Source organism: Mustela nivalis (genome assembly GCF_964662115.1).
Source record: "Mustela nivalis genome assembly, chromosome: 12".
NCBI classification, from domain to species: domain Eukaryota; kingdom Metazoa; phylum Chordata; class Mammalia; order Carnivora; family Mustelidae; genus Mustela; species Mustela nivalis.
Window position 1 is genome coordinate 5,104,993 of NC_139031.1, and position 24,394 is coordinate 5,129,386.

At 54.9% G+C, this 24,394-nt stretch overlaps 1 protein-coding gene across 6 annotated transcripts in view; it reads left to right on the forward strand.

The window, feature by feature from the left end:
• Positions 1–24,394, forward strand: part of PRKAG2 (protein kinase AMP-activated non-catalytic subunit gamma 2) — a 245,239-nt gene that overhangs the window by 36,572 nt on the left and 184,273 nt on the right. Inside the window, exon 1 of one of the 6 annotated variants that reach the window (XM_082693438.1) lies at positions 11,639–12,242. The exons of 4 other annotated variants lie outside the window; for them this stretch is intronic. The gene's annotated coding sequence lies outside the window, so the exon portion shown is untranslated. Of the gene's footprint in view, positions 1–11,638; positions 12,243–19,685; positions 19,791–24,394 lie in introns of those variants that run through there. One more of the 6 variants, XM_082693439.1, reaches the window with a different exon arrangement.

Below are 24,394 nucleotides of genomic sequence, written 5' to 3' on the forward strand. Positions count from 1 at the left end.
GGAAGCTCGAGGAACAGACCAAGGGTGTCAATCTTGCCCCCTCCCCCACCAGCCTCTGACATGGTCGAGCTGTGAAGCTTCTGGGGCAGGGGAGGCGACCGATAGTCTGATGGTCCCAGACCCCATATCGTCCGGTTCCTGGCGGAGGGCCCTATGCTCAGCACCATGCCTGGTGCGTGGCGAGTGCTCACAGACCGAGGCCAGAGCCGCACCGGGACTCCCGCTACGGAGCGTTCCTGCAGCCGGCCTGGCTCTCCCGCCTGTCACTGCGGCTCCTGCACACCCCTCAGGTGTCCTGTGATGGCGCTCGGGCCCCCCAGGAGTTGCTCTCCTTCGCCTCATCAGCGGGGCCAGCAAGGCTGGAGGGAGGCGGTGAAGGTTCCCATCACAGAGCTTGTGGTTAGCGTCTCCCCCCACTAACTGGCAAGTGGGTGACGAGCTGGTCACAGTGCGTGGATGGCGGTCAGGCTCCTTCTGTGACAGGGTGGCAGATGAGACGTTTCCGGAAACAAGAATGTCTTTGGGGAGGCGCCTGGGGGGCTCCGTCAGGTGGGCACCTCTTGTCGACTCGGGTCATTGTCATGGGGTCCTGGGAACCCGCCCCGCGTCAGGCTCCCTGCTCAGTGGGAAATTCGCTTCTCCCTCTCCCTCCGCCTCTCCCCCTGCATGTGCACACACACTCTCTCTCTCTCTCTCAAATGAATACATAAAATCTAAAAACAAAACAAAAACAGAACACAAGACTATCTTGAGAAGCTCATAGTGGGGAGGGGACCGGAAGAATCAAGTTAAAACAGCAACGACCCACTGCGGGCAGCACCTAGCACTGGGCTACCTGGCAGAAAACTTTTTTTCATCAATTGTTAGGAAAGCTCCGCCATTTGCGGTATTCCGTGGAAGGGCCCCCGAGGCCCAACCTGCCCGGTATCCCAGTGCCGTCTCCGTCTCCGTGGTAAATGACAACTTTAAGGAAGTGGCAGTGAGTCTGCAAGACACGAGGAGGGGAGTGACACTGACAGTGGCTAGAACCAGCGCAGGCAGGCCGCATCCCCCAGCCCCGCAGCTGCAGCCCCCTGCCGATCCGGACAGGGGTGGGGGGTGGGGGGGGGCTCTGGGTCAGACAGGTGAAAAAACCCACTTAAGGGCATGGAGTGATTCAAACTCTGATCCTCAAGCTGACGGGTTTCCCCGTGAGGTGCTGACGTATGTTTGCACACCTAAGCTTATTCCGGTTAAGAAAGTTTGAGCCCACAGAGGACCCCACGGTGAATGATCCCATTTGTAGGAAACATCCAAAACGGACGAGTCCGCAGACGCAGAGAGGAGCCCAGTGGTTCGGGGAGTCGGGGAAGCACCCCGGGGAGTGGAGGTGACGGCCCACGGGCGTGGGGTTCCTTGCTGGGGTGACGAAAAAGTCTTAAAATGGGCTGTGGTGAGGGTCGCACGGCCCTGTGAATGTACTAAAAACCGTTTAGTCATGCACTTTAAATGGGTGAACTTAAAAAAATAAATAAATAAAAAACAAATGGATGAGCTTACCGTGAATATGTTTGTGAATTCTGTGTTAATAAAGTTGTTGGAACACAAAGCGGGGGGAAAAGCGCATGTGGTAGTTTCCAGGGGTGGTTGTACAGAATTTCACCCCGTGGGGGGCTCGGGGCAAGGGAAGCGGGGACGTCACAGCCTGGGGGTCGGGAGTCTGAAATGCAGGTGTGGGCAGGGCTGTGCTCCCTCCCATGGCCCTCAGGGGGCATCTGCTCCAGGCCTCTCTCCTGGGTTCCTGTCCCCAGTCGGCTGTCTTCCCCTGGCTCCTCCCCTTTCTGTGTGTCTGTGTCCTGATTTCCGCTTTCTCTGAGGCCACCAGTCCCATTGGACCAGGGCCACCCTGGTGCCCTCACTGTAACGCAATCCCCTCTGTAAAGACCTTCTTTGTAAATACGGTCACGTTCAGAGGTATCGGGTCATTAGGGTCAGGGCACAATCCGACCCACGACAGCAAGGAAGGGCGTAATGCATTCTGAGAACTTATTTTAAAACTGGGAACATGTTTAAGAAATTTTAGCCAGAGCTGTAGTGCTCATTCAGTTTTCAGAAAAGTTCACGAAGTGGAATTCCTTTGGCCGACAAACCCGGAGACGTGACCCGACCCGTTCTTCCATCTTTCCCGGGGAGGTCTGCGGGCAGGTGCTGTAGGACCACGTCTGGCCGCGTGGGGTTGGGGTGGGGGGGGACTGTCTGCACCCCCCCCCCCCGGGGACCCGGCTAAGGCCTTGGGCTCCTGCGCAGAAGTGGCGTGAGGTCAGGGAGCAGGCCGGGGGACTGAGGCACGTTCCTCCTGCTGTGTGTGTGGGAGGGGAGGGGAGACGGGAGCAGAGAACCAGGTTTCCCCGAGGTCCTCCGGACGCTTCGACGTCCACAGCGACGCCCCGTGCTTGGCAGAGGCTCGGCTTCCCCAAGGCTGATGCACGCGGGAAGGTTACTTTTCTGTTCTTGCTTTTTAAAATTTGGGCTGACATTTTTCTGTTGTGGATTCATTGTTCTCCCAGTCCCCAGTAGCTATTAATTTCTGAGAACAAAGGAAGCCTGGCTGTGTGGCTTGGTGGTTCTCCCTGTCCCCGGGGACCCCCCAGCACCGAAAGGGGCAGCGGGTCACGTCCTGCCAGCCCACTTCCTGGTTCCCGGCTCGGAGCCTTCAGCTCAAACGGACCTGTCATCCCTGAGCACACGGGACACATGTCCGTCGAGTCATCCCGTGAGCGTGTTCTGCGGCTCCATGCCTGGTTCCCACCTCAGGAATCAAAAGCTTCTCCAGGGCAGAGCCTGTGTCTGTGTCAGCAGGGGACGGCTCCTTGAACCCTGGACCATGGGTCCAGTCAAGGAGGTGGCGGGCATATCCAAGCCCGTCTCCAGGTCCTGCTGCCCCTTCCGTTGCCAGAGACTCCTGTTGGGCAACCCCAGTTCAGCTCCAGCCCCAGGCCCGCCCCAGAGGTGATCGCAGGCGTGTGTTTCTGGAACTTTCCCTTGATTACCTTTCACCACTTCCAACTTGGCCCTAACGTTCAGTCTCTGAGGCTCTGTCTCCAACGGCAATTGCTGTAGCATGAGATGCCAGGTCGGGCTCCTGTGACACCTGCGTCACACGTCATTAACATGGACCCTCCTGCCTCCCTGGCTGCTGGTTCCTGTCAGCTCCCGGGCCCTGTTCACCCCCCTCGAGACTCAGAGCCAGCACACCCTGAGCCCACGCTATGTGCCAAGCCGTGTCTCTGTATTTAGAAAACAAATGTGTGGACGCACCTACGTGTGTCTCTGTTTACCTACGTCACCTATGGCAACCCTGTGGGGCAGGTATGGTTATTATTTTTTTTTAAGATTTTATTTATTTATTTGACAGACAGAGATCACAAGTAGGCAGAGAGGCAGGCAGAGAGAGAGGAGGAAGCAGTCTCCCTGCCGAATAGAGAGCCCGATGCGGGGTTCCATCCTAGGACCCCAGGATCATGACCCAAGCCGAAGGCAGAGGCTTTAACCCACTGAGCCACCCAGGCGCCCCAGGTATGGTTATTTTAATCCCATTTTACAGAAGAGGAAATTGAGGCACAGAGAGGTTCTGAGCTTATCCAAGGTCACGGTGCTCGTCAATGGCCGAACCGGAAATGGAATCTACAGGCAAGTGGCATCTGCTTGGAAGGACGAGTGGAGACTCTTACCCTTCATGGTCCGCCCAGGAAGACGAGTCCGGCCGGAGAGAGGACACGCCTGGGGGCAAGGCTGTGGAGGGCAGTCTGGAGGAGAAAATTGCTTTATGCCCCAGTGTGATTTGTGTTGGTTCAATTAAATTGGGAAGACTGCTGCGTGCTCGGCTGCAGCCTGCCTGCTCCCACCTGGGCAGCCCAGAGCCTTCTGTCCTGTGGTGGCTTTGAGGTTGTTTTAGGTCACAGACGTTCAGAACTGGAGCACCTGCCAGACATGGCCGAGCTCAGCCCCTCGGCATTCAGCTGTGACTGCGCTGAGCCTGGCTTTGGGCTTAGAGAGACGCTCTGGTGGCCGGGAGTCTTCCATTGGCAGAGTGTCCAGGGACGGGAGAGAGAGCTTGTACTGGGGAGCCTTACAAGTGCGAGGACGCGTCCATGCCAGCTTTTCTTAACCTGCTCCTGCTTACCTCTCAAACCCTCAGCCTCAACCTTACTCTTTTCAGGAAGCTCTTCTTCCCCCCCCCCCCCACCAAAGATTTTATCTATTTATTTATTTGACAGAGAGAGAGAGAGGGAACACAAGCAGGGGGAGGGGGAGAAGCAGGTTCCCCGCCGAGCAGGCAGCCTGATGCGGGGCTCCATCCCAGGACCTTGGGATCATGACCTGAGCTGAAGGCAGACGCTTAACAACTGCGCCACCCAGGTGCCCCAGGAAGCACTTTTGCTTCCAAAGCTGTCACTGCTGGAAACTTCTACGGAGGCTGCTGTCTGTACAGTATCAACCCTAAACTTGCTTGTTCCTTGTCTCCCTGACTTTTCTCCCAGCCAGAACACAAGTCCCCGAGGTCAGGGCTCTCTGTCTTCTGTTTCTCTTGTGTTCTGTAGCTGGGGGCTCTATGAGTATTTCTCGGTAGAAGAGGGACCCCCAAGAGGTGTGGAGCAAGAGCCATGGAGGGCTGCGGGGACAGACCAAGGGAACATGGATGGGGTTAAGGGAGACGCCCATCCTATTCTTTTTGTTTTGTTTTTGTTTTTAAAGATTTTATTTATTTATTTGACAGAGATCACAAGTAGGCAGAGAGGCAGGCAGAGAGAGAGGAGGAAGCAGGCTCCCCGCTGAGCAGAGAGCCCGATGTGGGGCTTGATCCCAGAACCCTGGGATCATGACCCAAGCTTGAAGGCAGAAGCTTTAACCCACTGAACCCCCCAGGCTCCTCACGCCCATCCTGTTCTTAACGACAAAATGATAAAGGAAATCAGGCTTCCCAGGTGCCGAGGGGTTTCTGTGGAAGGCGAGGACACGGCATCTGGGTGCTGGACTCCCCCTTCTTGGATCTGAAGCGCGTTCTCCTTGGCCGGCCAGGGACCCTGGATGACACAGAGGCCGTGCAGTGTTCACACCAGTGTGTACTGCCCCAGAGCCACGGGGCGGGCCCGAGAAGCTACCGCGGTGGACGGTGGAGGAACCGGGACAGGAGACGTGGGGGAGTCTTTGTGGGGCTGGAGGTGGCCTCAGAGAAGAACCTGAGAGGAAGAGAGGTCCACACAGGCTTTGACAGGCAAATATGTTAGTGTGCGGATGTGCGTGCAAGTGTGCATGCGTGTGTCTTATTTACCTCCGGCCCACCCATGCGGCCTCCATGTGCATCACCGTTTTGGCCGCCGGCACCGATGGCCGGTCCTTCCCTGCCCACCGTCTGTTCTCCGGACCTTCCACACCTTGGACTCGTTCAGACTGAGTCTGGAGAGGTCACCATGGGGCCATGGGAACGAGCCTGGCGAGCTTTCGGGCAGGCAGGGCCAAGCCCTTCCTTGTCCATTCAGAGGTCAAGGTCCTGGCCCTCTTGGCACCCAGCTGCGTGGCCTGGGGCGCAGGTCACTTCCCAACAGGTCGCCTGGATGTAGAGCTCCTCTGCTCGCTGGCTTAGCTGGGAGCTAGGAGCTGCCCCACAACAGGCAGGTGGTGGACCCTAACGCACCCCGGTCTGCACACGGTGCTGGCTTCTGTGGGGAGGGGGCTCGGGGCCTGCCCCGCACTTAGGTCGGGGAGACGGAGGCCCGAGGGCAGATCTGCACGTGCGGCTCCATGAAGTCGTCTAAGTCTCCGCAGACCTTTGGGAGTCCAGAACTTGGCTGTGAAGGATGGAGACAGGGTTACCCTTAGGGGGACTGGGTTTGGTTCTGGTTCCTCTCCATGGAAACCAGGGCATGGGAGCACATGGGCTGCACGTGAGCTCACAGTCCAGGGGCTGCCGAGCTCCTCACCTGGTGAGGGGCGGCAGGGCACATGTGTCTGAGCCGACAGACATCCGGTGCCCTGGTGCACTGTGACGGCCTCCAGTGCTGGAGGCGAGTGAGGCCGTGTGTCCCCCTCCAGCCTTGGTACCAGGCGGTTTGTTACTATGAAAGGAAATCTCAGACCGGAGTTTGCCAAAGCGTGTGTCTTATTTACCTCCGGCCCGCCCATGCGGCCTCCATGTGCACAGATGATTTTGTTTTATTTGTTTATTTTAAAACTTATTTCTTGGGCGCCTGGGTGGCTCAGTGGGTTAAGCCGCTGCCTTCGGCTCAGGTCATGATCTCAGGGTCCTGGGATCGAGTCCCACATCGGGCTCTCTGCTCAGCAGGTAGTCTGCTTCCTCCTCTCTCTCTCTGCCTACTTGTGATTTCTCTCTGTCAAATAAATTAATTAAATCTTTAAAAAAAAATAAAACTTATTTCTTTTAATTTAAATTCAGTTAACATATAATGTATTGTTGGCTTCTGAGGTAGAGGTCAGTGATTCATCAATTGCAAGTGACACCGGTACTCATCACATCACGTGTCCCCCTCACTGCCATCCCCCAGTGACCCCCTCCCCCGACCCGCCTCCCCTCCAGCAACCCTCAGTTTGTTTCCTATGATTGAGAGTCTCTTGTGGTTTGTCTCCCTCTCTGATCCCACAGATGATTTTAGGCGGCAGGTACAACCTATTCCTGTAGCTCAAAGGAAGTCTTGCCGCCACCTTGGGTGGATTTTCTAGCTGGCTTACTCGGAGGTGCTGGTGCCCGTGCCGTCCGTACTGAGCCAGCCTGAGCTAGCATGACCTTAACCTTGAACACCACTCACCCCACCGAGAGAAAAGAGCTCTGACATTTCCTGAGCTGATACAGAAGTCTTCTGGTGTAGATTTCAGTAAGGATGTTGGATGTGCTGAGTCGTCCTCTTTGTCATCTTGATTCCTAGCTGGAATGTTCTAGGAGCTACCAGACTGCCCCCAACATACTGCAGAGCGCCAACAGATGCAGGAAGGCTGTAGGAATGGGATCCCAAAGTGACGTGCCCCACCCATCAGCATCCCTCCAGGACATCTGTTTCCAACAACGGCTAAGCCAACTCCGTGCTACCACCGTGCCATGCCCCCTCTTCCGGGCTGCCGAGCTCCCGGCTGAAATCCACATGCAGCTCGTGCAGCCAGGAGCTGGGCGCCGGGCCCGGGGAGCCCTGTGGGTTCGGTGTCCCTGGCTTCCCCACGCGTAGCTCCGGCAGCCCCAGGATTGAGCACAGGCCAGCACCCGCCACCTGCAAGAGGAAGGAGATAAGGCTTTGCTGAGCAGCTGCTGTCGGTCCGCCGGCTTCCGCGAGCAGCGTGACGCACGGACCCGGTGCCGTGGCCAGTGTGGACGTGGGGCTGGGAGTCCCTTTGCAGTTAGGGCTGGCTGCTTTCCTGCACTTGGTGCCTCATCACCGGACGAGGCTGGTGTGCGGCATTTGGCGTGTGGGCTCGCGGCTGAAGGTGGCCTGGGATCCGGCAAGGTCTGTGATGGATTCCTGGGGTTCTCAGAAGTCGAACCCAGGTCCGTTACCCATGACTGGGGCGGGCGGGGGCTGGGTGAGTGTTTCTAGCCTTCGGTGGCTCTTACACAGCTGAGGTCATGCAGGAACAATTTGGGGTTTTCCTGTCACATTTCCCATGTTACTTGTAGCCTTTGAAGGCACGGCCGTGATTCGCTGTCATTTCCTTACCCCGCGGCGCATGGCTTCATCAGAGCACACTCGACAGGAACTCCGCATCGCACATGGTGGGGGCGTCAGAGCCCTCCCCGCGGCTGCGTGCCCCACCGCTGTGCACGAACCTCCACTTGCATTTCGGATTTTCTTTGAGACAGACCCCTAAAAGGGAACTTTCCAACTTCAAGAATGAGCATATCCTCTTATTTTTATTTATTTATTTTTAAAGGTTTTATTTATTTATTTGAGAGAGAGACAGTGAGAGAGAGCATGAGAGGTGAGAAGGTCAGAGGAGAAGCAGACTCCCCGTGGAGCTGGGAGCCTGATGCGGGACTCGATCCCGGGACTCTGGGACCATGACCTGAGCCAAAGGCAGTCACTTAACCAACTGAGCCACCCAGGCGCCCCATATCCTCTTATTTTTAATCACGCGATAAATAAGCCTGTGCTGCAGATAGAAACCAGAAGATACAAATAAGCAAAAGAAATAAACACAAGGCGGTGGGGTGTGAGCCTAGTAAAACAGTGCAGAACCCAGCCTGGCTCTGGAGGGGATGCACCCGTGATTAAATCCTGGCGCTGTCCCTGCTGTGTCCTTAACCTTGGCAACTCAGCCTCTCTGAGTTACAAGTTCCTTGTTGATAATAAATAAATAAATAAATAAAATTATTACTTTACCCATTTACCTGTTGTGCAAGTTAAGAGAACCCAGCACTAGAGGACACTCTAGAAATCCGTTCTGGGAGAGATGCCGGGGAGTCACCTACGGGTGTTGGGGGGCAAAGCCCGTCAGGAGTAGAGAGGACCCACGAGGACTCTGGATGCGAAACTGTGGAATCGGTAGTGTGCGGGCGTGGGGGGCCGCGGGGCCCACGAGGACCCTGGGTGACAGGTTTGTGCAAGTGGAGCAGCTGGAAGGTGGGGTGGCCGCGGGCCAGGCCGTCGTGGGCCCGGTTTCCTTTACTGCAGAATGTGGCTTTGTTCGGCAGGCGGTGTGGAGCTAGTGTTCTGGGTTTTGCCTGAATATTGTTTTTTGCTTTGTCTTTCTGGGTCTGGTGAGGGTGCTGAGGGCAATGCTGAGAGAGCCGCGTTTAGGAAGATTCATGCGGGAGAGGTGAGTCAGAGGGGATGATGTCCCACGGGCAGGGACAGCCCCAAGACCAGAGATCGGTCGATGGAGATGGATGGTGGTCTTCAGCTGTACGAATGTCTTTGATGCCCCGGGCCTCTCCTTCAGGGGAGCATGGAGTTGGGAGTCAGTGGAAAAGCTCTGAGCCTGAGGAGGAAGCAGGGACACAGGGCACAGTGGAGATTTGGGGAGCAGGACCCATGCAGGTGAAAGCAATAAGCATTTTGGGGGTTGGAGGCTTGCAGGCTGGAGAGGGGCGGTTGATGCTCCTCAAGCTCTGATGCCAGGTGCCCGGCCCGTGGGATCGCTGGTGGTCAGAACCGCAGGAGGCCACTCACACCCCACCAGTCATCCGCAGGCACTTGTTGCCTAGTGTAGATGCCACCCAACGCTCTGCGTGGTGAAGCCCATTTCTCTGGCATCTGCAGCCATTCCAAGCAAAACTAATTAGGCTTTTTTCTCAGGCTTATTTGTATACTTTGGAATAAAGCACAAGATAAAACAAGCCTAGCTAACCCAGCAAGGAAAGTTCCAGAACCAGCGGGAGGAAATATTGTGGTTGGCTGGGTCTCTAGTGGACCACTAGTCCCAGAGCTGGGGCGGGGGGCCAAGGGGGCTCCACTCGTCACTAAGCAGCACCAGCTTTTTGCTAAGCCATGAGTTTACGCTAACTTGGCCCTCTGGTTCCAGAGTTACCCTGTACAGCCCGAGCTGCTGCTTATTTTTGTCCAGATGCTTGCTCGTCCGTTATCCCAGCAGCACCCCTGGGAGATGTGCAGGGTGAGTGTTCTCACTGAGATTATTTTCTCAGAGGAAGACCTGAGATTCAGGGAAATGGCCTGGATCTGAGCTATGGTCACAGAATGTCTGCATTTTGGTCCTTTAGGTGAGAATGTTGCTCATTCTACAGTCAGGAAAACAGTGTTCAGGTTTAGGTGACTTTCCCAGGTAGGTCCCAGGATTCCTAGTGCCCAGGAAGATCCTGGCCCCATGCCCAATGCCTCTGATCCCTCTTCAGACCTCAGAATGGACCACTGGGTTCCAGGGACCAGCCCGTACCCTCTGGGCAGAAAGGAACCTTGAGAAAGCCACAGACTTCCAACCCCGAAGTCCCAAACTCTTAGCTGTCTTTTCATGAGCCTTGGAAGCCGTGCAGCGTTCCTTTCTCCCCATGAAGCATCCTGGGTCACCCCAGAGGTCATTCACAGAGGTCACCCTTTCCTGAACCACATATCTGCCAGCTCAGATTCTTCCTGGGAGACATCACCTCGGCCTGTAGACCTGCGGCCCTGAGTTGCTCACTGTCTTTCGAAGCAATTTCTCCCCTGCTGAAAAGTCCAAGTCATTAGTGAGTTTAAAGGTGAACCTTGCTGACGTGAGGACCCTCATTTTCTCCTTTTTTTTTTTTTTAAGATTTTTAAATGTCTATAAGTAATCTCCACACCCAAAGTGGGTCTTGAACTCACAACTGTAAGATCAAGAGTCCTGCGCTCTTCCACATCAGCGTAGGAGCCAGGAGGTCCGCCCACCCCTGTTTTCTCCTAATCCATTTTCTTCCTAACCAGCTTGCGCACTCCCCAGGGACGTGTGTGACAGTGATGTAGGGAAGACGTTAGGGTTCAAAGCCGACCACAGAGAAAAAATCCTTGAGACATCTTTGGTGCAAAAAGGTGATTTTATTAAAGCACAGGGACAGGTCCCAGGGGCAGAAAGAGCGCCATGGGTCCTGAAGAGTGTCCCAATTATGTACTTTCAAGTTGGGAGGGGGTTAGGGATAGCATAATCTCTAAGGAATTTGGAAGCAAGCTTTCCAGGACCTGGAGGGGACTAGCTATGGTGGGGAAAGGTTTATTACTGTCCAGTCAAACCCGCGTTCTGACATTCTTTAGAAGGATGGTGGGTCATATGCTTGGGAGGTGATGGCCAAGACCTATCTTTGGGGGTTTAGGGATAAAGGAAATTTCCAAAGGAATTTTTATACTTTAAAGTAGATTTACAGGATCCTGGGGTTGGGCTAGGATTGCCTTTTGCCCTTAGCAAAGTATCAACCTTCGGCGGTTGAGTCCCTAGAGGAATGTCCCTCTGCCTGTTGCAAGGACTTGTCAGTGGGCTGTAGGTCGTCCGGAAATTTAATATAAATATCTCTCCTGCCTTTGTCTGCCACATCAAAGGCTACCCAGGATTCATTTTCATCAGGGACGGTAAGACACGCAGACACCCAGTGACTCTCATGAAGGAAGAACTTGACCATACTAGGTCCTAGAGACGGGGCTCCGCATGCCAGGCGGGACCAGGCAGAGAGGCACAGGTCTGGGCCAGGAGGTGTGAGGCGGGAGGGGTGGACAAGGCAGGGGCCTTTACTGTGGTCGCTGAGGTAAGGTGCGGGTGAGGCAGGGCCAGTGGGTTTGGGATTGACGGGTTTGAACCACCTGAGCCGGGAGGGAGGAGGTCAGGGTGTGTGCACTCCGGGTGATCTGGTTTGCGTCTGAAAGGCAGGCTCCTAGGTGAGCCATTCACTCTCTCCAGGGAGTGGCTGACCCAGGGCGGGCAGTCCTGCCTGGGTCAGCAAGGCGGAGGATGTCAAAGCCTCAGGATCATGGAAAACAAGCCGAGGCTGCTTGTACAGGGAGGGACCGTGTTGCCTTCCAGAAGCTGCAGGTTGTGAGGGCCGGGTGGAGGCCCGGTTTCCAAAGGGAAGTTCCCCAGCAGAGCCTGTGGGAAGGGCCTCCGCCGGGATCCTTGCCCCAGAGAAGGCTGCATTCTCCGTATTCCAAGCGCAGGACTCCCCAGGGAGTCGAGGCTGCTGCAGCCCTGGGCTGTGTCCCCTGAAGCTGTGTCATGGGGACCGAGCAGGGCCCCTGCTGCATCATCGGCCGGCCTGCCTTCATCTGTCCTGCTGCCTGTCTTTTTAAGAGCCGCGGCTCTGCCCTCCCTCCTGCTCACTTGCCTGTGTAGTAAGGAGTTGCCTCCCCAGCAGCCGCTGGCACAGGTGGTAATGACAGTTGGCTGCGGGCCCGTCACGGAGGGGATCTGCCCGCGCTCTGCCTGCGTGTTGAGCAGCCCAGCGGCTCCAGCCAACAAGACTGTCGCCTGCGCTGTCTCGGGCCAGCTCATGCTGTCTGCCGTCCGCGCGGTGTGCCGCTCGGGGGACTGGGAACACGCCCAGCCCCGGTCCCCATCTGTTGCAGACGTGCGGCGGTGGCGGCTCCGGGAGCAGCCGAGCCCTAGAACTCGGCTGTGCTGAGGGGGCTGGGAAACCCCTTCTCTCATGGGCCTCCGGAGCCGGAGCCGGCATCCGGAATTGTCGGATCCTGGAGCCCTGGGAGCGCTGGGTCTGCAGCACCGGAGTCCCGTGGGCCAGCGTCCTGCAGCCGGGCACCTGCCGTCCGCAGCCGCAGGCAGAGACCTCCAGGACCACTTGGGGCTGAGTAAGCGGACTCCCTCCCCGAGCCGATCCCCGAGTGCATGGTGACTGCGTTTCTGTGTGGATGCCTTTTCCCCCTTAGGATGCTTTTGTCTCCTCTCTTTGCCAGACCCACCCGAATTGTTGCTTTGTTCTGCGGGGGCCTCTTGTTAAATTGAACGCCCCCCGCCCCCGCCATGGAACTCAGCGTTCTTTCCCTACCTCGGAGCTGTACGTTTTCTCCTTACGTAACTTTTCCTCGGGATTTAAAGAGGCTCCTCGTGAAGGTGGTATGTGTGTGGGGGCGTGTTCGTGGCTCTTCCCTCCCTGTCTTCTGTCCCTTCCCACCCCCCCACCCCCCTACCCCCCCCTCCCCGCCCCTCCTGGGCCCGGCTCTCCGGCCACCTTGGCTTCCAGTTCCCGGCTGACATCTGAGCAGAGTTGACACCCCCGGCTTTCTGCTCCCACTGCCCCAGTCATCACTTGTTATATTCGTCCTGAACAGAAAAGATCTGTAATGATGGGGGAGCCTGGGGACACCCCCCGAGTTGTCCCTTGGAAGGCTCAGGACCACAGAGTCAACGGTCCCCTGCCTGGTGAGGGTGCGCTCTGGGAGGCATACTTGTTGCTTTTGAACTTAAGGAGAACACATGGAAGAAACAGAAGCTGGGAGGGAGTGGGGCGGGAAGGGAAGAGGGGAAGGTGGGAGAGGCGCTCGCCCAGGACTGAGCCGAGGCTTGTCCCTTCCCTGGGCGCGAGGAGAAGGGTGGGGGCTGAGAACCCGAGTTTCCAGGGGGTCGGCGCTGCAGCTGGAGAGGGCTGGATTCCGAAGCCACTGACAGGGGGCCATGCACTCCGAGCTGGCTGCTGAGTGTTTCGGTTCCCGCCGCCCCCAACACCCCCCCCCCCATAAACCAGGGCCTGAATTAGTCATCTGGGACCGAGCTTGAGCTCACAGTCTGTGGTTGGTACTTGAGTCCTGGTGATGGGGGGGTGGGTGTGGGCAGCGGGGGCAGGAAAATAGAAGAATGAGGCTTGATTCTGTGCTTCTGGACTTATAATCTAGTGGGGGCAAGAACAGAATATTAGATCAAGACTTGGGGAACAGTGGAGAGTCAAGCCTGGGATGGGGCAGACGCCAAGTGTCCAAGGCAGGGCCCGGTGGTCTGCGGGACAGCTGGGAGGGGGCAACATGGAGGGACTGGGGACAGCGGGACACAGGCTTATGTCTGAGTGCAGGGGAGACCCCAAAACATAAATGGAGGGCCTTCCCGGTGCTCTCAGGTGTGGCTAGGTAAGAGAAGTGTGGAGGCAGACGGGAGGGGTGCGAGCGGTCAGCCCAGGAAGCTTCCTAGGGAAGTGATGAACAGATTGCCTCGAGATTGGACCAGTGCCCGTGGGCCCGTCCACCTCTCAGCCAGGCTGACTCCGAGAACAGCCGGGCTCACTTCCGCTGAGAGGAGGGCAGTACAGCCTCTCAGCTCTCCTGCTTCTGTAGTTTGAGCAGGAGCTTCCAAGGGCTGGAAAACTCCAAGGTGGGGTGTTAGGTTTGTTTTTGGTTGTTTTAGCCCAAAGTGAGACCTAGGAGGCCGGGATTGACTCCTTTCTTATGCGAGAGGATGCTGAGTGTAAGATTCACTCCGCAGGGGTCTTTGAAAAATCCAGCCTTCTTGCCACACCTACAGCCACGTGGGCTGAACTGAGAAAGAAACTGGGTGGCCCAAGGCCCAGCCTGGTCTTCTCACCGTGGGGCGTGGGGAGGAGGGAGGTGAGCAGACTGTGGATGGCTGGGTAGATGTCCCCCCTTGTCATGGACTTGTGCATGGGTCCCCAGACCAGTATCCAAGTCACCCCTTTCATGGACACAAACTCTCGAGTGCCGCACGACTAGCAGGGTCCAGCCACGGTGAGCGTGATGCTTGGCCTTGTCAGTAGTACTGGCCAGCCGGGGTCCCTGAAAATGGACCTTTTAATTTTGCCTCCTGATCTCAGCTCAGCTCTTAGCTAATAGAATCCTTGGATTTTTCCAACCTCCTCACTGTTCTCTTTCAAACCATATACTTTCCTCTTCCTTTAAAAGTGTTGCAGTCTGGGGGCGCCTGGGTGGCTCAGTCATTAAGTATCTGCCTTCAGCTCAGGTCATGATCCCAGCGTTCTGGGATCGAGCCCCCATCCGGCTCCCTGCTCAGCGGGAAGCTGCTTCTCCCTCTCCTGCTCCCCCTGCTTGTGTTCCCTCTCATGCTGTGTCTCTCTCTGTCAAATAAGTAAATTTTTTTTTAAAACATCTTTAAAAAGTGTCGCCGTCTGTCCTCCCACAGGCCGCCCGCACGGACGAGTCTTGCCCTGTACCTTCTCAAAAACCCCCTTACTATTCCTTCATACACAGCCTGTGGGCTTAGATGGGCTCCTGCCTGTGCTTTTTCTGTGCTTTATTTTGTATTAAGTGGTGTTCAGTTCGTTCTAGTAGGTGGATTCATTCAATTGGTAATTCCCTATGGTCAGTTAAGGTTTTCATTTCTTACAGGGATTTGACTCTGTATCATTGCTATTAACGCTTTACGCTTTGGTAAATATTTATTGACCATGTATTAGGCACCAGGTGCCGCACATGGCATTTTCATGGGTATTAGTTATTTTCTTAGTTCTCATGATAATCCTGGGAGGTTTGCCTCATTTTATACAGGAGGAAATTGAGGCTCTGTGAACTTGAACCATTTGCCGAGATTACGTAGCTGGTGTATGACAGACTAGGGTTCAGATTCAGGTCCTCTGACTGCAAAGTAGCAGCCCCCATGCCCCCTCCCCCGCACTGCACTGTTTGAGCACATGGCAAACTTCCAACAGTGAAAACGTGTGTCTTAGCCGCCACCATGTCATGGCGACCAAGCAGGACCTCCGAGGCCCTACACTTTCCCAGCCCAAAGACCCCGAGGACTTGCTGTTCTGCCACCAGGGCTGACAGTGTGAATCCACGGGCTTTCTGTGTCTCTGGTAAACCTTTCCTCTCCCTGACAAACTTCTTTTCCATGAGCATGACTTAAGGCTAGAGCCCTAAAAGAGGTTAATGACGGAGTCCAGAGCTCTGACCTCAAGAACTAAAATTTGGGGTTTTGAGAAGGGTGTAATCATAAGCACCCGATGCTCAAGGACCTGGCAAAGCTGCCTCCTCAAACCCACAAACCCGTAGCATTGGACTTGGGAGTTGGTCTTGACCTTTAGCCTGTGTCGTGCTGGGGACCGTAGGCAAATCATTTCACCTTTCTGGGACTGTTCATTCTTCTGACACTGGAGATGGCCATACGAGCTCACAGGACTGGGGGAAACCCGCTGACAAGGGCTAGTTCCCCACCTGCAGCAGATAGATGCTCATGGTAGCCAGCCTCTTCCCACTGGGGAGCGGTCTGTTGCCCCGCACTGACCCCAGCGAAGTCCTCCCAAAGCAGGGCCTTGAAGCGATCGGTTTTCAGATAGAATTCTGCAGGTCTTATCCCTTCGGTTATTCACCAGGAAATCAAGGCCAGAGGGCTGTGGGTTCCGCCGCTTCAGGCAGGCGGCAGCCAACCTGTCCTTGGAGTTGGTCAGGCTCACCCCGTCCCTCCCGCCTCGCGCGCTGCATACGGACACAGCTGTCTGCCGGCTCAGTGTGGTTCCCTGCCGCCGCCGTCTCCTGAAGGTCACACTGGCATGTCTGCCCTGTCTTCCTCGGATCATACATTCCTTTCCTTTCTCAATCGCCTTTGGCATCTTTTTGCCCTAAGATAGAGCGATAGAGGGAAGTAGGGAGACAGTAGAAAACAAAACCAGACTCGGGTTCTTGTTTTGATTTTGCTTTGCGAGTGAGGTATGTGGTGGTATTTTATTGCTTCACGTCTGCTTTTACCGGAGTCTGCCATCTGCCTGGTAATAATGGCTTCATCTCCTTAGTCACTCGTGAGTTAGAGAGGCGCCGGCAGGTTCCAGAGAATAAGAGAACAGACACCCAGCACGTCGAAGCAGAGCCAGCCCTCCGCCCCACAGTTACCCCGCTGCTGTGTTGGGGGGCTCCCAGCATGATGAGGGACTCTAGGCGGCCCGAGGAGGGTAGAACGGAGGCTGTGGAGTCAGGGCTCCTCATTCTCTCCCAGGCTGCTCTACCTTTTCTTTTTGGTTCGGGCAGACTGCCGAGGTTTGAGAGCCCCGAGGACAGGGTTTTGCTGCTTCTTGCAGAGAGAACCAGATACAGAAACAGGAGCTGAGGAGAAGTAAGACAAAGCACCAAGAAAACTCTGTGGGGCTCTTCCTTTTCACATAACCCAAACAGCTCATGTATTTGACCTTAAATGCAGACCTTGTCCTTGCTTTGCGAGCTCCATTGGCTGAACCACATTCAGAGTCACACTTTGATGGCTGGACGTAAACTTGGGGCAGACACTTGGGGGCCTTTGGGGTTTTGGAGACTTCTAAGGTGGAAGGCTGAGCTGGAGTGGCCTGTGTTCAGGAAAAGGTCGTGAGGAGACAGGCAGAATGTTACCCTTGCATAGTGACAGGACAGCGTACGGCCTTCCCCTTAACCAGGGGCAACAGGCAGAATCTCCCATGAGCCGTATTGGGACTCCAGAAGGAAAAAAGAGGGCAGAACACAAGGTGTGAAAGGGCGCCTTCCTGGAGAGAGCATCAGGCCTGGGCCTTGCTGCCACCGTCCTGTCCTGGCCCTGCCCTTCCGTCTGGGGCTGCTGGAGGTAGAGGCCTGGCACTTCCCACAAACCGTGGCCATCTGGCTGTTAGACCCTGCCTACCTTGTGCTTCTTATCAAAGCTTTGAGATGTATGAGGACAGTTTTAGAAATATTTTCACCAGTAAGATCAGAAGGGTGGGGGCGTCTGGGTGGCTCAGTTGGTTGAACGTCCGACTCTTGATTTCAGCTTGGGTCATGCTCTCAGGGTCGTGGGATTGAACCCCACGTCAGGCTCCCGCTCAGCACAATCTGCTTGAGAGTCTCTCTCTCTCTCTCTCTCTCTCTCTGACCCTCCCCCTGCTTGTGCTTGCTCTCTCAAAATAAATAAATAAAATCTAAAAAAAAAAAAAAGATCAGAAGGGTGCTTTCTGCTCATCTGAAAAGTCAAATTAATGATAACTATGATTCTTCAAGCGCTATATTGCTGGTACCTGCTACTGCCCGATGCGGCTGTGACAGAAAGGTGAGTTTTCTGGATAACGGGACCTCCTCACCATAAGGCGTCTCTGCCAGGCCCTGAAGACAAAGGAGTCAAGACTGAGCCAGAAGGGCATCTGGGTGTGTCCTTGGAGGGGTGTCTGCATTTTAGTAGCGAGCAGGAATGCTGTGTTTTTAAGGCCTGGCAGACAAAGGAGACAGGGCAACTCCTAGCACCCAGACGCTGGGGGGAGGCCTGGCACGACACCCACATGGACCCCTCAAACACATGGGTTCTGACTTCCGACACAGGTGCCCAGGGCTTCTTGAAGACCCTGCTGCTGGTGCTGTGCTGAGCCGGGCTGGGTAGGAGGGGGCTGGACTAGGGAGTGATCCGTTTGAACAGATTTTCCGCTCAGAATCCAGAGCGCTCTATCCCCTGGTGGGATTCGCCCTTCACGTTAGGCCAAGACCCAAGCCAGGCGCTTACCCAGAACCAGCCAGGCCTGGCTCAGAGCTCACTGCAGGCATCTGTCACCACCCACTCGCTCTGAGTCATCCCACACTTATCTGCTGAAATCGCAGAGCCTGGAAATGCGCTTACCGGTTGGTCTTCCAACACAAACTCCGGGGGGACACTTGGGAAGAAGGTGGGTCTTGGTGGGGGAGGGGCGTGCTCCATCCCGGCCTGGGGTGGGCTGAGGGGCTCTGAGTGCCCCACTCAAGGACCTGGGGACCCCTCTCCTCCAGGCCCCTTGGGCCAGCGTCAGAATGTCCCTGTAGGCCTTGTTAGCGGCCACCTGGCAGCTCTCCCCAGAAGGACTTGTTCCTTCTTCTGGCTGCATAGAGGGGACATTGGGCCACGCCACCACGTACAGAATTTGTTTTTCCTCTTCTTCCCAGATCTCTACTTGGTAGATGAGAATAATCACTCACTTCCCCGCCCCGCCCCCCCCCTCCTGCCTCCCTGCTTCCACTGTCTTCTAAATGGGGAGGAAAAGCCTCTGTCCGTGGACCAGAGCGCCGAGTGTTTCTCAAAGGGTGGCTCTGGGGGCTCGTTACAGACTATGCCTTCCTGGGCCCCACCGCAGCCCACTGAATGGGGTCCTCAGGGCTTCTCAGTAGCATCTTACGTGCTCTGAGGACTGGCTTTACAGGAGACAGGAATCTGTACTTAGAGTGGATTGACTTGGACTCAGCGTTTCCCCTCCTGTTCGTCTATCTAAAAGGAAAATTCTGGGGACATCTGGGTGGTGCAGTCAGCTAAGCCTCTGCCTTCGGCTCCGGTCATGATCTCAGGATCCTGGGGTCCAGCCCTGTGTCAGGCTCTGCACTCAGCCAGAAGTCTGCTTGTTTCTCTGCCTCTCTCCCTGCTCACGTGTGCATGCGCACGCACTCTCTCTCTCAAATAAATAAAATATTTTTAAAAAAGAAGAAGAAAGAAAATTCTAGACCTTCTTGTCCAAGGTCCAACTAGACACTGAGTCTAACAGTCCCCCCCCTCCCCCACCATGCCCCAAGTCAGCTTTCTCTAGTTTCGTTCATGGAGATAGATAAGAGAGTATTGTGCAATTGCAAAAAAAAAAAAAAAAAAAAAAAAAAATCCAAAGAGTGTTTTTCAGTAATTCCAAATGCCTCAGGACTCTGGTTAATCCAAAGTTCTGCGACCTGCATCTATGTCTTGCTTGGAATGCTGTCAAAAAAGAGCTCTGTAAAATGCATTTACCAGTGAAACAAACCTGACATCACCCAGCTTCTGGTACTTTCGGGCCCTCGGTAATGGCACTTGGACAAAGTCTGGCGTGCCGGTGAGGACGGATGTCGGGTTGAGATAAACTGCCGGTGATCCACATTCTTCACCACATTTAAATATCCACCATGTTCTTGGTGCTCAGTGGTCCCTGCATTTCCTGCTTGGCTGGACAGACCGGGTAGTTAATAGAGAGGTGGTGGGGAATCGTGGCCTCAGCCCATGGGCACCTCTGGGTATCCCCCCCCCCCAAAGTGCCTCCCTAGGGTCCCCCCTCCAGTGCTCCCCAAACTGGCCTCATCCAAGAGCTGTTTCTGTCTGAACATCCCTACTGCACCTGAATTTCTCTTTTCATTCCTGGGCCGTCAGAGCCCTTTCTGAGATCAGCTAAACCGGTAATCCCCTAATTCAGAGCAGGGATTCGTGTCACGGGCTGTCTCTCATGGTCATCATTTAAATATTACCTTGATCCAAATAAAGGGCCTTGGGATAGGAAATTTAGGATTGTGACAGCTCACACTATTAGGGTTTTACCCTTGGGAGAAATTGGGTTTTTGGTGTCCAACACATCTCTCCTCCTAGATCTGTAGCCACTGTGCCTCTAGCTGGGTCCTGGAAGGTGAAGTGCAGACTTTCAGATCCCAGGAAGGGGAAGAAGGGACAACTGTGCCCCATCGGATAGGTGTAACCAGGTACTTCGTCACCAGGAGGGCGACTAAAACCAGAGCATTTTGCTGGAAATAGAGTATAGCTATCACCCACACTGCACAGCTGCTTCCTGAAAATTCTACTCCCACTGCATGAGAAAGCACATTCACTATTCCAGGATCAATAATGTAGACATCTTCCCTGTGTTCTGCAGATTGTACGTTTTTCTTTTTTCTCTCTTAAGGTATGGGGATGGGCGGTGGCTGGTGGGTCACTCTGGGCTCGGATTTATTGACCTATAGCTTACATACAGTGCCGTGCACCAAGTTGAAGTGTGCAGTTAGATTGTGATAAATGGGAGTGGGCACGCGACCACCACTCTCACGACAGAGCTCATCTCCATGACCCCGTGGGTCCCTCGGGCCCCTCTGCAGTCTCTCTCCTCCCCCAGCCCTATCCTGAGACTGGGGAGGAGCGTGGGGCTCCCCTGTGAATGCCCAGTTCCAGACACACAAGTTCCCTGACACGTGTTTCAATGAATAAAGACGTCAGTGGCTCTAACGTATTTTAAAAATTCTCCCAAGCCTCCTCTGGTTTCTCCCACTCATCCTACATTTCGGAAGACTGTCTGATAAACACTTGTTAATAAATAATTTCTGCATTTAGTCATTCCTGAGACCAGTCTCCCGATCGGCCTGAGACCATCAGCGTTACTGGAGCCCATGACATGAGAGCAGTGAAAGCAGGGGCTGGCCGTCCCATTGCCCGCGTGGTCACGGCGACATGTGCATTTCCTTCCCATCTCCTGAAAGACCGAGAAACCCGGCAGGAGCGTCCCTCCAAGACTGGAAGCCCCAGCCTACATCACCCCCCGCCTCTCTCAAAGATAACAGCATTCTGCCCCGACATAATGGCATCTTGCCTTTAAGAACCAGGGGACTAGCTCATGTTATGTATTTACATGTGTATGTATATTAACTCATGATCTGAGAGGAACTCCTATGATTCCCATTTTATGGATGAGGAAACTGAGGCACAGAGAAACTGACGTCCACAAGATCACGTAGCTTTCTGGTCATCTGTTGCTGTATCCCAAGCCACGCAGACCTTAGAAGTGTGGTTGGGGATCGTCGCAGTTCCGGGGGTTTTCTGGCTCGCGGTGGGCCCAGTTCCCATGTGATGTTCCACCAGTGTTCTTGGCCAGACAGCAGCTGAGGGCCGAGGGCTCTGAAGGTCTCTTCACCCCGTGTCAGGTGCCTGGGCTGGCAGACGGCTGCTGCAAGTGTCTCAGTGCAGCCTCTCCCCTTGGCTGGCAGGAGCTTCCCCGTGGCCGGGTGGTCTCCAGGCAGCGGGACTTTTAACAGCTGGTGTCCCCCGCGGGGCAGATTCCAGGAGATCCAGGGATAAGCCACCGGCTTCCTACCACGTGATCCTCCTGGGGCATTTCTGTTGATTATAGGGGCCCAGACTCGGGGAGGGGAGAGGAGGAGGGACTGTTCCTCTGCAGGAACGCCTGGCCTGTGCATTCAGGGACGGTGGCACTTGGTGCCTCAGACTAGCACGAAGCCCCTCCCCGGCAGCCCTCTGACTTGGACGTGAGCCCTGGCGAGGAGCTTCCCATCACCGCTGGCTTGATGGACACGCCATAAAACACACTTCTGGGGCATCATTTCTGTTCTGTTTTACTAACAAGAATGACAAAGCCGACTGGGTCTGCGCTCATGTCAGGACCCAGGTCATACCTGCAGGCGGAGAGGGACCGTCCCCCAGCTTGCTGACCCAAGGACTTGACTCTGTGCTGCACGGCACACCAGAGATGAAAGTAAACCGGTGAAACATAGGAGATACAGGTGCCGTTCCGCACCGATCCAGCAAAATCCTGAACTTCGACAGCACAGCCAGCCTGTGGGTGAGGCTCTAAGGGAAGCAGAGCCTCCTCCCCCGGAGTGAGGAGGGCAGAATGGCAGTGACGTAAGGAGGATGCGTGACAGTTTTGTCTGGAAATCACAAATTCACGGCCATTTGAGCCACAGTCATGCTTCTGGGGACATATCCTAGAAATAAGAAGAATGCACAAAGTTCTTTTGACGGCCTGGTCCTGATGGCCAAAGATTAGAGACGCAGACTGCCACAGGGGCTGGTACAACTAGAATGTTCCATCCAAAGGAGTGTGCGCTGGATACCGGAGAAATCTCTCTGTGCTGATAGTGAATGACATCCTGGATAAGCAAAGTGTGAGGCAGAAAAAGTATGAGACTAAGGGGTTCCGTATTAGCTAGGATGCTCGAGCATCAAGTCTAGTAGGACATGCAGCTGAAGATGGTTCCTTTGGGGGCACAGCATGGGTGGGGCCAAGGGTGGGACCCCAACTTTTCCATCCTACATCGTCTTGTTTTGACTTCCAGATCCCGTGAATTTAGCTCTTAACCCACATGCATGGACAGCAGAGCTGCTGCCCTCAAGAGTGCTCGCGGTCTCTGCGGAGATGAAATTTATCAATAAATCCCAGACAGAGCTTGAGGGATTTAAATTCTTAAAACTCTTTAACTCGAAACTCTTTAAATTCTTAAGCAAGTATCTGGAACTCTTGAACTGCATGAGGTTAGAGAAGGTCCCGGCTGGTCTCGTTAGGGAAAGGCGTCATGGGTCTTGAGATAGTTCTTGGGGGATGAGTAGGTCCTCTTACCTGTGCGTATGAGAAACGGGGTGGGGTGGCTAGTCCTAGCGGGGGGTGCTGTCAGCTCGCATGCCTCAGACCGATATGCAGGAGTCGTCGCGTGTCCAGCACAGATGACTGTGCTCTGGCTAGTTGAGGAAAGGTTGGAGTGAGAGCCCCAGCGTGGCCGAGGGGGACGGGTCAAGGCACCCTACACTGTGAGGAAACAACTTCCTGAATCAGAGTTTCTCAGCCCGTCTTTAGAAAGATGTGATTTCGCATTTTGCAACAGACTGTGTTTGCAGCATCCCGTGGCGCTAGACAATAGGAAAGAATTACAAAGGCTCTTCAGTTACCTGAACCTGACCTAGAAATTCCGTGACCGTTGAACAAGTGTCAAGCTCAAAATGAAATTGTAATGCATAAAAAAAAAATCTTCGTGTATCCTGACCTTTGCTGACGTGCAAGGTTCTGGCCACAGCAGGCAGGCCAGTCCCACATGGCCTGGCTGCACTGGGGTGTGGTGACTTCGTGCTCAGGCAGGAGGGACCCTAAGGTCTCGGCCAGCAGGTCTCCCATTCAGCCTGATCCTGTTCTCCAAGCTGGGCGCAGGCACAGACCAGAGAGAACTAGCCTACATGATCTTTTATTTCTGTCCTTTAACATGCAGATGGGGCCATGTGCACAGAAGGAGGGGCAGTGGGGAATGTCCCTGGCGGCTCTGGTTTCCCTCTCTGCCTCTGGGGTTTCCCTTTCTTCTCTGTGGACCTCCCCCAGATCATGCCCATCGTGGTTCTGGAAGGTCAGAGTCCATGCACTGAGCGCGCGAGGACTTGTGCTTTGCGTGCAGAGGGAGGTGTCCCCGGGGCCTCACAGATACAAAGGGTAGAGGGATGTGTGGTCCAGAGGCTTCCAGGACATACTGGTAGCGACCACAAGTGAAAATGAGGGGCTGGCCTGGCGAGGGGACAGACAGCTCCAAGGTCCTCTGTCTCTAGGAATATCCCCATAGGACCTGGTCCAGAATCCTCTGGGCGTCTTCAGCAAGAAATAAAGGTTCCAAACCACTCTAGCAAGGAGTAGATGAGACATGTGGAGGACAGGCTCAGGGACGTGTCTCATCCGAGGCCTGTCCTGGCCCACAGGAGACACGCATGGCCTGGGGACACAGGCTCCACACAGGAGACATCTCAGTGATCAGATCCTCTGAAGAGATGATGACTTTTAACCCGATTCTTAGGATGTTGGAAGCAGACATTTTTCCTCCCTTGAAAAAGCAAAGCCACAAACAAGCCCTGTGTTGTGTACCTGACTCCCTGCTGTGGCAGAGGCTGATCTAGAAGTTTCTGCTGTTCTGGTGACTTTGGCCTCATGTCCAGCATTTTTCTTCCCTCCCCTACTTACATAACAAGCCCCTCCAGAACAGAATGGGTTTGTTGGCAGCAAAACAACAACAACAACAACAACAAACAGAAAAACCTAGCAGATTTCTTGTTTGGATTCGCTAGCACTGTGGTTTGTGGCTTTGAGTACTTGACCGGGATCCGTGAGTTTCTCTCTGCCCACTCAGTCTCCAGCCTGGCGCTGGGATTTGTCCTCCCACGCCACACATCCTGAGACTGCCTGGTGACTCCGGCGAGCACCTGCTTCCATCTGGAGCATGAAGGCCCGAGCCCCACCAGTGGGTCCCCACTGGCTAGCTTGGCCTGAAAGAGGGGACCTGGGCTCTCAGAACTTCCTGGCCCTCACGCTGCCCAACCCCACTGGTCACCTTATCTCCTCACTTATCTTTTCTGCCTGGAGCCTTCGACAGGATCCCCTCTGCTCAGGACCCTGAGTCTGGGCATGTGCAGTGCACCTGCTCCTCTGTGTTCCGGAAGGCATCAGAGCCATGGACGTTGGGGGGGGAGGAGTGACCAAGCCCCAGCTCCTTCTTCAAACGGAGTGATGCATGGTTCTCTCAGAGGAGCTGCAGGCAGGCCCCTCAGCTAG